This window comes from Podarcis pityusensis, assembly GCF_964106645.2.
Source record: "Podarcis pityusensis genome assembly, chromosome: 5".
In the NCBI taxonomy this organism is placed as follows: domain Eukaryota; kingdom Metazoa; phylum Chordata; class Lepidosauria; order Squamata; family Lacertidae; genus Podarcis; species Podarcis pityusensis.
The window spans coordinates 11132078-11144501 of record NC_138032.1 but is presented as its reverse complement, the minus strand read 5'-3'; the positions used below and the strand labels follow the sequence as shown (position 1 = coordinate 11144501).

General features: G+C 43.2%; 1 protein-coding gene across 3 annotated transcripts in view; it reads left to right on the top strand.

Annotated features, from left to right (window-relative positions):
- Positions 1-12424, top strand: part of KCNMB2 (potassium calcium-activated channel subfamily M regulatory beta subunit 2) — a 316176-nt gene that overhangs the window by 120882 nt on the left and 182870 nt on the right. The gene's annotated exons all lie outside the window — the stretch shown is intronic.

Here is a 12424-nt window from a genome sequence, read left to right as displayed (position 1 = left end):
ACATCTGATGGGGGATAGGGCATTCCATAGGGCAGGTGCCACTACCAAGAAGGCCCTCTGCCTGGCTCTCTGTAGCTTCACTTCTCACAATGAGGGAACCACCAAAAGGCCCTTGGAGCTGGACCTCAGTGTCTGGGCTGAACGACAGGGATGGAAGCGCTCCTTCATGTGTACAGGGCTAAGGCTGTTTAGGGCTTTAAGGTCAGCACCAACACTTTGAACTGTGCTCAGAAACATACTCGGAGCCAATGTAGGTCTTTTAGGACCAGTGTTATATAGTACTGGCGGTCGCTCCCAGTCACCAGTCTAGTTGCCACATTCTGGATTTGTGGTAGTTTCTGAGTCACCTTCAAGGTAGACCCATGTAGAGTACATTTCAGTAGTCTAAGCTGGAGATAACCAGATCATGCACCACTCTGCTGAGACAGTCTTTGGGCAGGTAGGGTCTCAGCCAGCATACCAGATGAAGCTGGTAGATTTTAGTGAAAATGGGGCCACTGAAAAACATAAGGGAGTTATCAGCATGCTCAGAGGAACTCAGACATTTGCAGAAGTAAAATATGTTTAGGGGAAAGAGAAACTAAGTAGCACCCACCTCAAGAAATTACTATCCCAAAGTACTATATGATACTGACAGTGTACATGAGAGGTTCCATTTAGCTGTCGTAGAAACATGGCCAAATAGACCGCTCTGCCAAGGCAGCATTTGTTCAACTCCGTCCTAAACACATAAATGAATATATCCAGAGAAATAAAAATGCTCTTCTGATATGTCTCCAAATAAGGGTGACTGAGTGAGTTACACTGTAGGACCTATACTCCTCTGGGGAGTGTATGTGAATAGATACCACAGACACCTGTGATAGCATCAATTAACAGGCTTTGGATTACTTTTGACTCCATTAAGTTCCAGCTGAGACACAATTAAAGCTAAGCTTGCCAAGAAGGTTCTTGGGCACTTGATACAATATGTTCAGGCAATAAATTTCACTGGCTTAAGTTTTGGTCCTAAAAAATATACCTGCCTTCAATTCTTTCCCAAAGTGCTTATTTGGCCTGCTCTAAAATGATGGTAGACAGCATCTTAAAAAGCAGAGACATCACCTTGCCGACAAAGGTCCATATAGTTAAAGCTATGGTTTTCCCAGTAGTGATGTATGGAAGTGAGAGCTGGACCATCAAGAAGGCTGATCGCTGAAGAATTGATGCTTTTGAATTATGGTGCTGGAGGAGACTCTTGAGAGTCCCATGGACTGCAAGAAGATCAAACCTATCCATTCTGAAGGAAATCAGACCTGAGTGCTCACTGGAAGGACAGATCCTGAAGCTGAGACTCCAATACTTTGGCCACCTCATGAGAAGAGAAGACTCCCTGGAAAAGACCCTGATGTTGGGAAAGATTGAGGGCACAAGGAGAAGGGAACAACAGAGGATGAGATGGTTGGACAGTGTTCTCAAAGCTACTAGCATGAGTCTGACCAAACTGCGGGAGGCAGTGGAAGACAGGAGTGCCTGTTGTGCTCTGGTCCATGGGGTCACAAAGAGTCGGACATGACTAAATGACTAAACAACAACAAAATGATGGTGACCTAATCAGATGTGTCCTTCAACTTTTAACAAGCAAAAGCAATGAGGAGGTCAGAAGATGCTTAAAAGTCAGAGCCAAATTACTTCTCTTGGATGTAAGACATCAGCCCATGATTCTAAAAAAGTGATCTTCAGCTTGAAGCGAGTGGAATCATTGGTGTTAAAAAGAAAAGAGGAAAATGTTGGGTGCCTTCAACAACTGAAATTCAGCCAGTGGGGGGGGGGTGCAATTGATATACTCAGGTTTGATGTGATTACTTTTAATTAAAAAATAAAAAGCTTCTGGAGATGTGACAGGGATAACGCTTCCCTAAAACATGTTTGCACAATGTCCTACATGGAAAAATACATTGGCAAAAGTTAATAGAGACAATCAACAATAGTGTACAAGCAGAGGTGCTTTGGTGGGACCTATCTGCAATTGGCAGGCACCTTCCTGGAAGGTGATGAGATGGTAGGGAGCGTGGTACATACCTGTTTTTTTCCAAAACAAAAAACAAAAGCTGGTCCCTACTGACTCTACCTGTGTAGGTACCTAGCTCTTCTCATTGTACAGAGTCCCTGGCTCACAGTACGTTAACACTGGAGGCGGACTCACTTTCTTCTCTATGCCCTGGCTATCCCCCTGCAGGAGGCAGGAGGGATTTATGGGTTTCTCTGCAGTAAGTTTTTTGGGGGATGCGGGTGGCGCTGTGGGTTAAACCACAGAGCCTAGGACTTGCCGATCAGAAGGTCGGCGGTTCGAATCCCCATGATGGGGTGAGCTCCCATTGCTCGGTCCCTGCTCCTGCCAACCTAGCAGTTTGAAAGCACAAAATGCAAATAGATAAAGGGAAGGGAAACGGCGTTTCCGTGCGCTGCTCTGATTCGCCAGAAGCAGCTTAGTCATGCTGGCCACATGACCCGGAAGCTGTACACCGGCTCCCTCGGCCAATAAAGCGAGATGATAAAGGGAAGGGAAACGGCGTTTCCGTGCGCTGCTCTGATTCGCCAGAAGCAGCTTAGTCATGCTGGCCACATGACCCGGAAGCTGTACACCGGCTCCCTCGGCCAATAAAGCGAGATGAGCGCCACAACCCTAGAGTCAGCCACGACTGGACCTAATGGTCAGGGGTCCCTTTACCTTTACTTTTTACTACAGTAAGTTTAGAAAGGGCTGGCATTTCATAAGCTTTGAGAACCCATTTGGACATGATGATAAGCTAACAGGAGCAGAGTGCGCAGTCGACTTCTGCTTCCACTCCCAGCACTTCTCTGTCATGTCTGCAATCTACTTCTCTTCCAGATATCTGTACCAGACATATCTTAAATTAAGCAATTTAACTGTCTCCACTTTCTGGAGTTTACAGCCCTCTAAATTACAGGTCGTTCAGAAGGCAGCAGTCTGGATTTTAAGCAGGTTGGATCACAGAGCACCTATTAAACCCATCCTGCATGAACTTCAGAATTTGCCAGTTTTCCCCCCTAACTTGGGAGTTGCCAGCTTTGAAACTGGCCTGTGTGGCTGACCCCTTTAAAAGTCATTTGAACCGCAGCAATTAAAAGGTGAAACTATTTAGCTCCACCCTTTGAAAAAATTATCCTGCTAATTTCTACATATCAAAACTATTAAAAGGAAAGGACCAGGCCAGGCTGCTGGTTTTTTTTGTTGTTGATGTTTTGCTTAGCCAGTTGGCAGCTCCTTTTGCAGGTGCAAGTGCTGATGTTGAACTCATCAGTAGCAGTGTGGGGACGGTGGAGGCATAAAACTGCCCTCCCCCTGTGGCATTGCTACTGCTTACCTGGAGGAGGGACTGGGCACCTGCAAGTTCCAGAACTGCACAGATGCACAAGCAGGAACACTGCACTGTTCTGCTGGTGGGTCCATGCAGAAGTGACCTCACAAACACCTGGCCCCAGCTCAGCCATGTCCAGGTAAGCTGCAGTGACGCTGTTCACTTTTGCTGCTGGCTTGGTTTTATTCTGTTTTGTGTTTAATGCTTGGGCTCTGTGGTTTGCTTCTTATTCTCTGTGTTAAAGGTAGCTGACATGACTTTTTACCATATGTGGTGGGAATGTAGAGAAATTAAAAAAATTGGGAAATGATATTTAATGAGTTGAAGAAAATGTTTAAATTAACATTTGTAAAAAAAACCCAGAAGTACTTTTGTTAGGGATTGTAGGAAAAGACCTGCCAAGGAAAATAAAGAATTTATTTATGTATGATACAACGGCGTCAAGAGTCTTAATAGCACAAGGATAGAAGAATGAGGAAATCGCGACAAAAGAACAATGGCAAGAGAAATTGATGGACTATGCAGAATTGGTGAGACAAGGACAACTGTGACTTTGAAGAAGAATGGGAACTTTTTACAAACTATTTAAAACAACAACAAAATGAATTGGACTCCTTGGCAGGTTTTGAATAAACATACACAAATGTATTGATTGTTAACTTAACAAACAGATAATTTAAGGATCTTTACAATTTTACAATATGCAGAGAATAACATGTGTTGAAAAATCAGAGAAAGGAGCTGAGGGAAGTCTTGGGGGGAGGGTTCTTCTTGGGGTGGGGGGAAGGGGGAAAATGATGAAGATGATATGTTTAGATAATTTGTTATGTTGATATTCTTAATAAAAATTATTTTTTTATTTTAAAAAAAGGTAGCTGACATGTTGCCCTCCAGGTTCGACTACAACTCCCATCATCCTTGACCACTGGCTGTGCTGGCTGTGGCTGATGGGAGCCGGAGTCCGGCAACATCTAAAGCGTACTATGTTCCGTTCCTAACCTGTGATGGTCCCTGATGAGCAGAAAGGCAGCATATACCTTTAGCCAACTAAAAAAAAACGTATCCCTTGGTGCTGCAATCATTCCACCGTGAATCTTTCAGCCCAGATCTGAAAGACAGTCTGCTCTGAGTCAGCAGGCCTAAAGCTTCCAGGCTTCAAAAAAAAAAAAAAAATCACCACTGAGGAAGATCTGTAAAACTGCTTCAGAAAAAAAAAACAGAATTGGAATGAAGATGCATACCACTGTTTGCAGTGGCAGACCTTTATAATATGCCACCCTGTGCGAGGCCAACATTTGCCCCCCCCCCCATCTTTGGGAAGGAGGTAAGAAGACTCTAGCACCTGTTAGAGCCCTTGTGCTTCCTTCCGAAAGCCCGGCAAGCTCTTATCAGGCTTTAAGAAAGCACCTTCCTCGACTGCCGCTGCCCTGCTTGCACTGCCCTAAAGTCGCCTCTGACTGTTTGAGTGATCCTTAGCAGCATGTAGCCACCTGTAAACAGCCACCCATAAAACGCTGCTGTTACAAAAGGCAGTAACCAGCTAGTCACCTTTTGCTTAAGGCTGTCTCTAGCTAAGCTTTGGAGTCAAGTGCTCGGACCAATGTGGGTCTTTCTAGGGCTTTACAGTGAAGATGGATTTGGGTCCCTACTGTGCTTTGCACCAATATACTCCCTGCCTCTCTCTCTCTCTCTCTCTCTCTCTCTCTCTCTCTCTCTCTCTCTCTCTCTCTCTCTCTTGCTTTCTTCCACTCTTGTTTCCTCTCTGCTTCCTGAGAAGCCTTGTTTATACCCTTGAGCAAATACTCCTAAATTTCAGAGTCAAATGGCAGTGTGGGATTAGAAAGACACACCGAAACAGCTGGATTTGAAGTGGCACATGGCAGGTGTACCTGTGTTGTTTGTTCTGAATTGATGTGAAGGGGTGCGCTGGGGACTCTTAAGCAGCCAGTTAGCAGTAAACAGTCGGTATTGTTTGGAAAGAATTAGAGGGTAGGTGATTTGTCTCTGCCTCGCAGGGCAGAACTACATATTCCAAAGTAAACAAGGCTGTGGTCCAAGATGGTAGCCCTGCGTTAAGATCCTTCACAATATCTTGTTTAACTTAACCTGTTTGTTTGTTTATGTTTTTATGTTACACACTTTGTGTTTATATGTTATATGACATGTCTGCTTAAGTTACAGTGATACCTCGGGTTACAGAAGCTTCAGGTTACAGACGCTTCAGGTTACAGACTCCACTAACCCAGAAATAGTGCCTCGGGTTAAGAACTTTGCTTCAGGATGAGAACAGAAATCGTGTGCCGGTGGCAGGAGGCCCCATTAGCTAAAGTGGTACCTCAGGTTAAGAATAGTTTCAGGTTAAGAACGGACCTCCAGAACGAATTAAGTTCTTAACCTGAGGTACCACTGTACTTAGTAGGCGGTGTTGTGGCCAGGCCTTTGGCACCACAGTGATCCGGCCAGAGGAGGTGATCAATGCCCTCCTCATCACTGTTTAGCCATGTCCAGGGGTGGCCCTCACTGGCCACTCAGTGCTGGCAGGGGGCGTGGCCACAGGGACATTTAAACCACGGCATAGCCCTTCACTGAATCTCCCATCTACCCACCCTCTTTTTATGCTTTGCTATGATATGACCTTGCTTTGGACAAATGTCGGCCGCCATATTTTTGGGGCCGGGCAGGAGTTCTTTCCACTTGGCAAACTGGGTCCAGACATTTGGTTTTTGCCTACCTCATAGCAGTCATTGCAACTTTGTGAGATTAGGCATTGGGTAATAATAATAATAATAATAATAATAATAATAATAATAATAATAATTCATTATTTATACCCCACCCATCTGGCTGGGTTTCCGCAGCCACTCTGGGCAGCTTCCAACAAAATATTAAAATACAATGGTCTGTTAAACATTAAAAGCTTCCCGACTTCCGGGGTGGCGCCATCGGCAATGGCGGATTCCCTCTGAACTGGAGGGACCAGCTCCACAGGAATCGGGTCTTTTCAGCTACGGCGAAGCGGAGACCCATTCAAAAATCACAGGCGGATGAAGCCTGTGACCATGGGACTCGGCAGGCACCCTTAGCGCCCCCCCAACCCGCAAAATAACCCATTAATGGGCTCCGGAGCGAAGAGGGAGAAGTGGCGCGGTGCTGAGAGTCAACTGCTTCTTCCGTGGAGCGAAGCAGCACAGCCGTTGCCGGAGAGCGCTGCCTTTTTCCTGGGACAATCTGGTTTCTAAAATAATCACCCGTGAGTACCTAAACTCGGACAATTGGACTCTAAATAAGGACTTGTGAGCAGAAAGGAAAATTGGACTTAAAAGTTTACCTTAATTCGGCGCTGAAACAGGAAGGTCTAAACAGGAAGTCAGCCTTCCGTTTCTTTGTAGATAGATTAAAGCAAAGACATGGCAAACTAGAGCTCAGAAAATCGCCTGTAAAAGATTAACTTTCATCATTTAAAATTGTTGAACCCCCTTCGGAAGCAGGAGAAGAGGGGGGATTTTTTTTCGGACTGTTTAAACCTGCAGAAGTGAGGGTAAAGTAAAGTAACTTTCCACCGTCCTGATCCTGGAGCGGGGTGTTAGGACTGACGTTTTTTGAAGCTCATTGACCAGAGACAACGTTTTTGACAGATAGCTATAAGAAGAGAAACTTTGACTCCATTGTTCCCCTTCGCTTCTTAAAGGAACAAATATTGACAAAATATCTGAAAAAGGAAACTTTGTCGCTAGACTTGTCTTTAAAAGAAAGAACAAATAGAAGTTTTCCCCCTAGAGGGAGACTGTGAAACTGTAACCAACTCCGGGGAGCTGGCAGCTGTTACAGATTACAATCGTGGGAATAGACATCTGACCTTGCAGGACAATGTATTCAGAATCTCTGTTGTGTGCTTTCTATAAAACAAATGCTCTATTGGAACAGCTACATGAGAAGACGAATTTGATGGCTGATTCGATTAGAAATTTTGAACAGGCAGTGGGAAATTTTGAACAGGCAGTGGGAAAATATGTGGAGCCCACCCAGGAATTAAATCAGGAGTGTGCCTTGACAGAACAGGCCCAACAGGAACATGAGCTCTCGGATTTGACAAATGAACTTGGAAAAAGCCAGATTTGGAAAGAAAAAGTTTGGTTTGGTTTGGAAATGGGGGGATGGATAAACCCCCCTATGCAGGGATGTTTGGACTTTCCAAGTCTGGCAATGGGCCGTGAGATGTCTGGGATTGTGGAGGCTCTTAATTTTGGATGGATTCTGAAACACGTTTTTAAATACCACATGGAGTTTAGTTTGGACTATGGAAAAGGGGCTGATCTGTTGAAAAGGGTCAAAAACATTGTTAAGCTGGAGTTCCCATGAGTGAAACGAGCAGGAGACAAGGGAAAATACAGTTACCAATATGAAGAAGAGCTGCGGAAGGGACATGGAAGAGACTTAAGGGCCTCGGATATAAGGTTACCAGGTTAATGCGCTAGATCGATGGAATAATAAGGACTGACAAAACCCGGGACCAGGAGGAAGGGACGCTGGATGAAGATTGGATTGTTTTTATTTCTTTTTCTACTACTAGGATTGTTTTATAAAATTGATGAATGTTAGAAAAATGTTGGAATGAAATTACTTGGCTTTAGTAAAAATGTTTAAAGAATTATGTAAGAATATTATGGTTATGAGAAGTTGGTAAAAATAAGATTTAAGTTTTAAGTTTCAAGGTTTTTTATAGTAAGATAAGATTAAAATAGTTTAAGGTAATGTAATGACAGAATTTTATGAAATATGGAAAGGATTTGCTGCAACAATTAACAACTAGGATACAAAAAATGGGAGGAGGAGGAGGTCAAAGAAAGAAGGTAATGACAGTTGAGGATTTGAGAATAATGGATTTGTTTTTAAAAGTTTGTGGTGTATTTTATTTTTTTTAATTTGTATTGTTGGATGTGGTTTGTGTTTTTCTTTGTTCTTTCTTTGTTCTTTTTCTGCTTTGTTTTCTTTTGTAACTCTAAAAAAAAAATTTCCAATAAATATCATTAAAAAAATAATAATAATAAACATTAAAAGCTTCCCTAAACAGTAAGTCTTTGTTTAGATGGAGGGGAGGTTGTAGCCTCTGCCTGCCCATCCTCATTAGGTTTATACGAAGCCCAGGTGGACATTCAGTTATGCACTGCTCCCGTGCTTTGCAGATTAGAATCTTTCTTGCCCTGTGCATTTTGATTCATAACCTGACATTTCAGTGTTATTTATTACAAGATGGATGGGCATTTTGGTCGCAGCTGCATATGCCCAAAGGACTGGAGCCAGATGATAAGGCTATCTTCTTCCAAAGATATTCCTGCAGGCAATGGTGATGCAGAATGTAATATTACATATCTTGTGATGAAACTTTTTTCATTAACAAGGTCCCATGCTTAGCCATGCTGAAAAAGTTTCACTCGTCTGTGCAGTCTGTGTTTTTCAAGATCAGAGCTACGGTAGATATTTTAGATAGCCAAGTGGTTAGACTTGTTGCAAACTGGTAACGAATGTAGGGTTAAACTCTTTTAACTCTTTGATTCATTGTTTTTCCAAATGGTGCTGATTCCCCCTGGAACAATCTGATATTGGCGATGCAGGGTGACTGCTTATCTATTTTGTTTTATTTCAAGTATCTATGAATTGCTTGCTTGTTTATTTATTTTTAAACATTTTCATCTTGCTCTTCGGCACTTGCCCGCACACCCAGAAAGCAGTCAGAAAATCTTACAAATGTTACTCCTAAAACAGGCCCTGCCTTCGTATTTGCATTCTAAAAGAAATGACACAAAAGGAAAAGGAATTGGGAGGGAGGAGGAAAAAAGAAATGTCAGACAGTTGAAGGAACAGGAGTGGAGATGGGACAGGCTGTTGAATGGACCATTGATAAGGCCATGCTTATGTCAGTGTATCAGCCTGCATCCCTGTACAGTGGTACCTCGGGTTACATATGCTTCAGGTTACAGACGCCGCTAACCCAGAAATATTACCTCGGGTTAAGAACTTTGCTTCAGGATGAGAACAGAAATCATGATCCGGCGGTGCGGCAGCAGCGGGAGGCCCCATTAGCTAAAGTGGTGCTTCAGGTTAAGAACAGTTTCAGGTTAAGAACGGACCTCCAGAATGAATTAATTACTTAACCTGAGGTACCTCTGTATGTGGCAACTATTGATGGGGCAGAAATTCAGCGCAATTCACTTTTTAATAGAACCCTCCTTAATTACCCATTTCTGAAACAGCTTGCAAAGGAAACACACTCATCCTTCAACATTCACACGCCTCCAAATTTTGCGATGTACTTTGGCAACAAAAAAGATTCGTACAAAAACACCCATGTTAACAGAAAATGTACATATGAATGCATAGGTCATTATAAACAACATAGAAAAATACATTGCATGCAAAAACGTGTACGTTAGCCAGAATACACACTAAAACGGTAACAAATTTTGTGAGGACTTTTTAAAAAAATTACAAACTGATGTAGAATGTGGTGAGGTGAAAACATGGGGAAAGGAGGAACTGGACTGGACAGATTTATCCATCCTTGGTGACAAGAAACTTTTACAAGAGATTTAAACTGGTACGTAACAAAGCAGGACAGTTTTACCTTCGTCCTAGGCCCCTTTTTAAGATGAGATGCCTGGGGCGGTATGTTCAATTGAAGCTTTCCCCCTTAGTCACTCTTCTGTGTCAATGTCATATATATTTTTCAGCTGCAGGGGGAGGGGGACTAGATATGAGTACAACCTCTTCATAAACCATCTATAAGTGACATCAGGATTTAATACAGCGCTCTGTTAAATTTTTTATGTCTCAAAATTTGAAAGACCAAAGGATAAAACCCTTTAGTGTTGACTTTGTAATGTTCTGTGTGCTCTCTTTCTCTCTCTCTCCAGTAAGGCTGGGAAGAGTGCCCTCTAGAGCAGGCATAGGCAAACCTGGCCCTCCAGATGCATTGAGACTACAGTTCCCATCATCCCTGACCACTGGTCCTGTTAGCTAGGGTTGATGGGAGTTGTAGTCCCAAAACATCTGGAGGGCTGAGTTTGCCTATGCCTGCTCTAGACCTATCTGTGTGGGCCCCTGGGGGCCTTCCCAGGCCACAGCCCACCCTAGCCCTGCTGCCCACCCTGGAGCACTCCCAGAATGCAAACCTGATATACAGACCCACCCCAAGCAGGCTGTGTTTGACACCCGTGAATGGTTAACCCAAGTTACAGTGTACCTCAGGGTATTCTATTTGGTGCTCTTCAGATGTTCTGGACTTCATCTCCCATGAGCCTCAGCTAGCATGGCCAGCGGTGAGGGATGATGGGAGCTGTAGTCCAGCAACATCTGGAAGGAATGCCTGTTGTACGCGATTTTTTGCCTTTCCTGTCAGGCAATGTATGTTGTGGGGATTATTTCTGTAATGCTTTAGTCATCAAAAACGGCCGCAATCCCCAAAGAGTCTCAATCTGTACCTGTTTGAACTTTTTATAATAATTTATTTTCATCAGCTAATCCATTTAAAAAAACCAAGACCGATAACTGACAGCTACATCTGTGGTCATTCAGCTGTATTTATAACGTATTCCTTAAAAGGGTAAGAAGAGTTTCCAACCTATTATGTATGCTTCTAAGGCCCTGCCCATCAAAACCACATGTCTTTAGGGGAGCTTTGCTGGAGTTAATTGCATATAAATTGAAGCCGAAAATTACTTTCTTAAAGGTAAATCTGCACAGCCAGCATCAATATTTACATATCAAACACCCTCCTTTTGCTAAATTCTCCATAGAGTAATTTTATCTGGAGGACCTTGTTCAGCCAAAATGTAACTTGCAGGAAGAAGACTCTGTCACTCTGAGCCACTTTCAGATGAGAAATCCTGTCTGGTAAATTATAAAAGAAGCAGATCTCACACTTTTTAATTTTTGCATGTAGTATTCTCTTATAGCCTGGTGAGATGGCTATTGCAAGTGACAACTGATGGAAGGGCAGCCTGATGGAATCAAATCCTCCTCCAACTTTCTTATAATTAATTTCCTGTGACTTGAAAGTGCAGTAAGATATATGGGAACTCAGTTAATTAACAGATAGGGAATATATTTTTCCTCTTCCATTATTTTTATGGGACAATGTCTGCTGTAGCTCAGTGGTAAAACATCTGCTATACATGCAGGACATCTCAAGGTCAATCCCAGGTGTCTCCAGGTGGGAGGGCGAGACTCCCTGAAATCCTGGAGACCCATTGCCAGTCACTGTAGACCAGAGTTTCCCCAAACTTGAGTCTCCAGCTGGTTTTGGACTACAACTCCCATCATCCCAAGCTAGCAGGACCAGTGGTCAGGGATGATGGGATTGTAGTCCAGAAAGAGCTGGACCCAAGTTTGGGAATCCCTGCTGTAGACAATTCTGGATCAAGGTTCTGAAGCATCTTCCTGTGTTCCTATGACCACCTGATATATCTTTGATGTACACTATGAAGACAAAGGACTGTGGCTCAGTGGTAGAACATGTGATATACATTTTTAAAAGTCCCAATTTCAAGACTTTGCATCTCTAGGCACAGCTAGGAAAGACCACCTAGAGGCCCAAATTACTGCAAAGCAGCTGCCAAGCATTATGTAATTTTAAAAAAAAAAAATACTGAACTAGAGGACTAAGGGATGTGATGCACTATAGGGCAGGTAAACCACAGATGATACAGGAAGCTACTTCATACCAATGCAGATCATTGGTCTATCTTTCTTAGAATTGTTAGAGAAGCATTAATGAATTTCAAAAAGGGAGGTTGGGTAGCTGTGGTGGTCAAAGGACCGTGGCTCCTTGAAAATCTGCCTATCATTTCCCCAGGATTTCAAACACATCTCTATTTCTAAAGCAAACTGATACACTTTATTTTGCCCATCCTCGTAGCATGGCTTAACTGGGATCTAAAACCCAGGTCTTGTTAGTTTCTGTTTGCCACTGAGCAGCTGCTTAGAGTCACAAGGCTCTGTTTACATTCCAGAGACATTCCAGGCTATTGGAAGTCTCATGGGAGAGGAGACGGATGTGACATTAC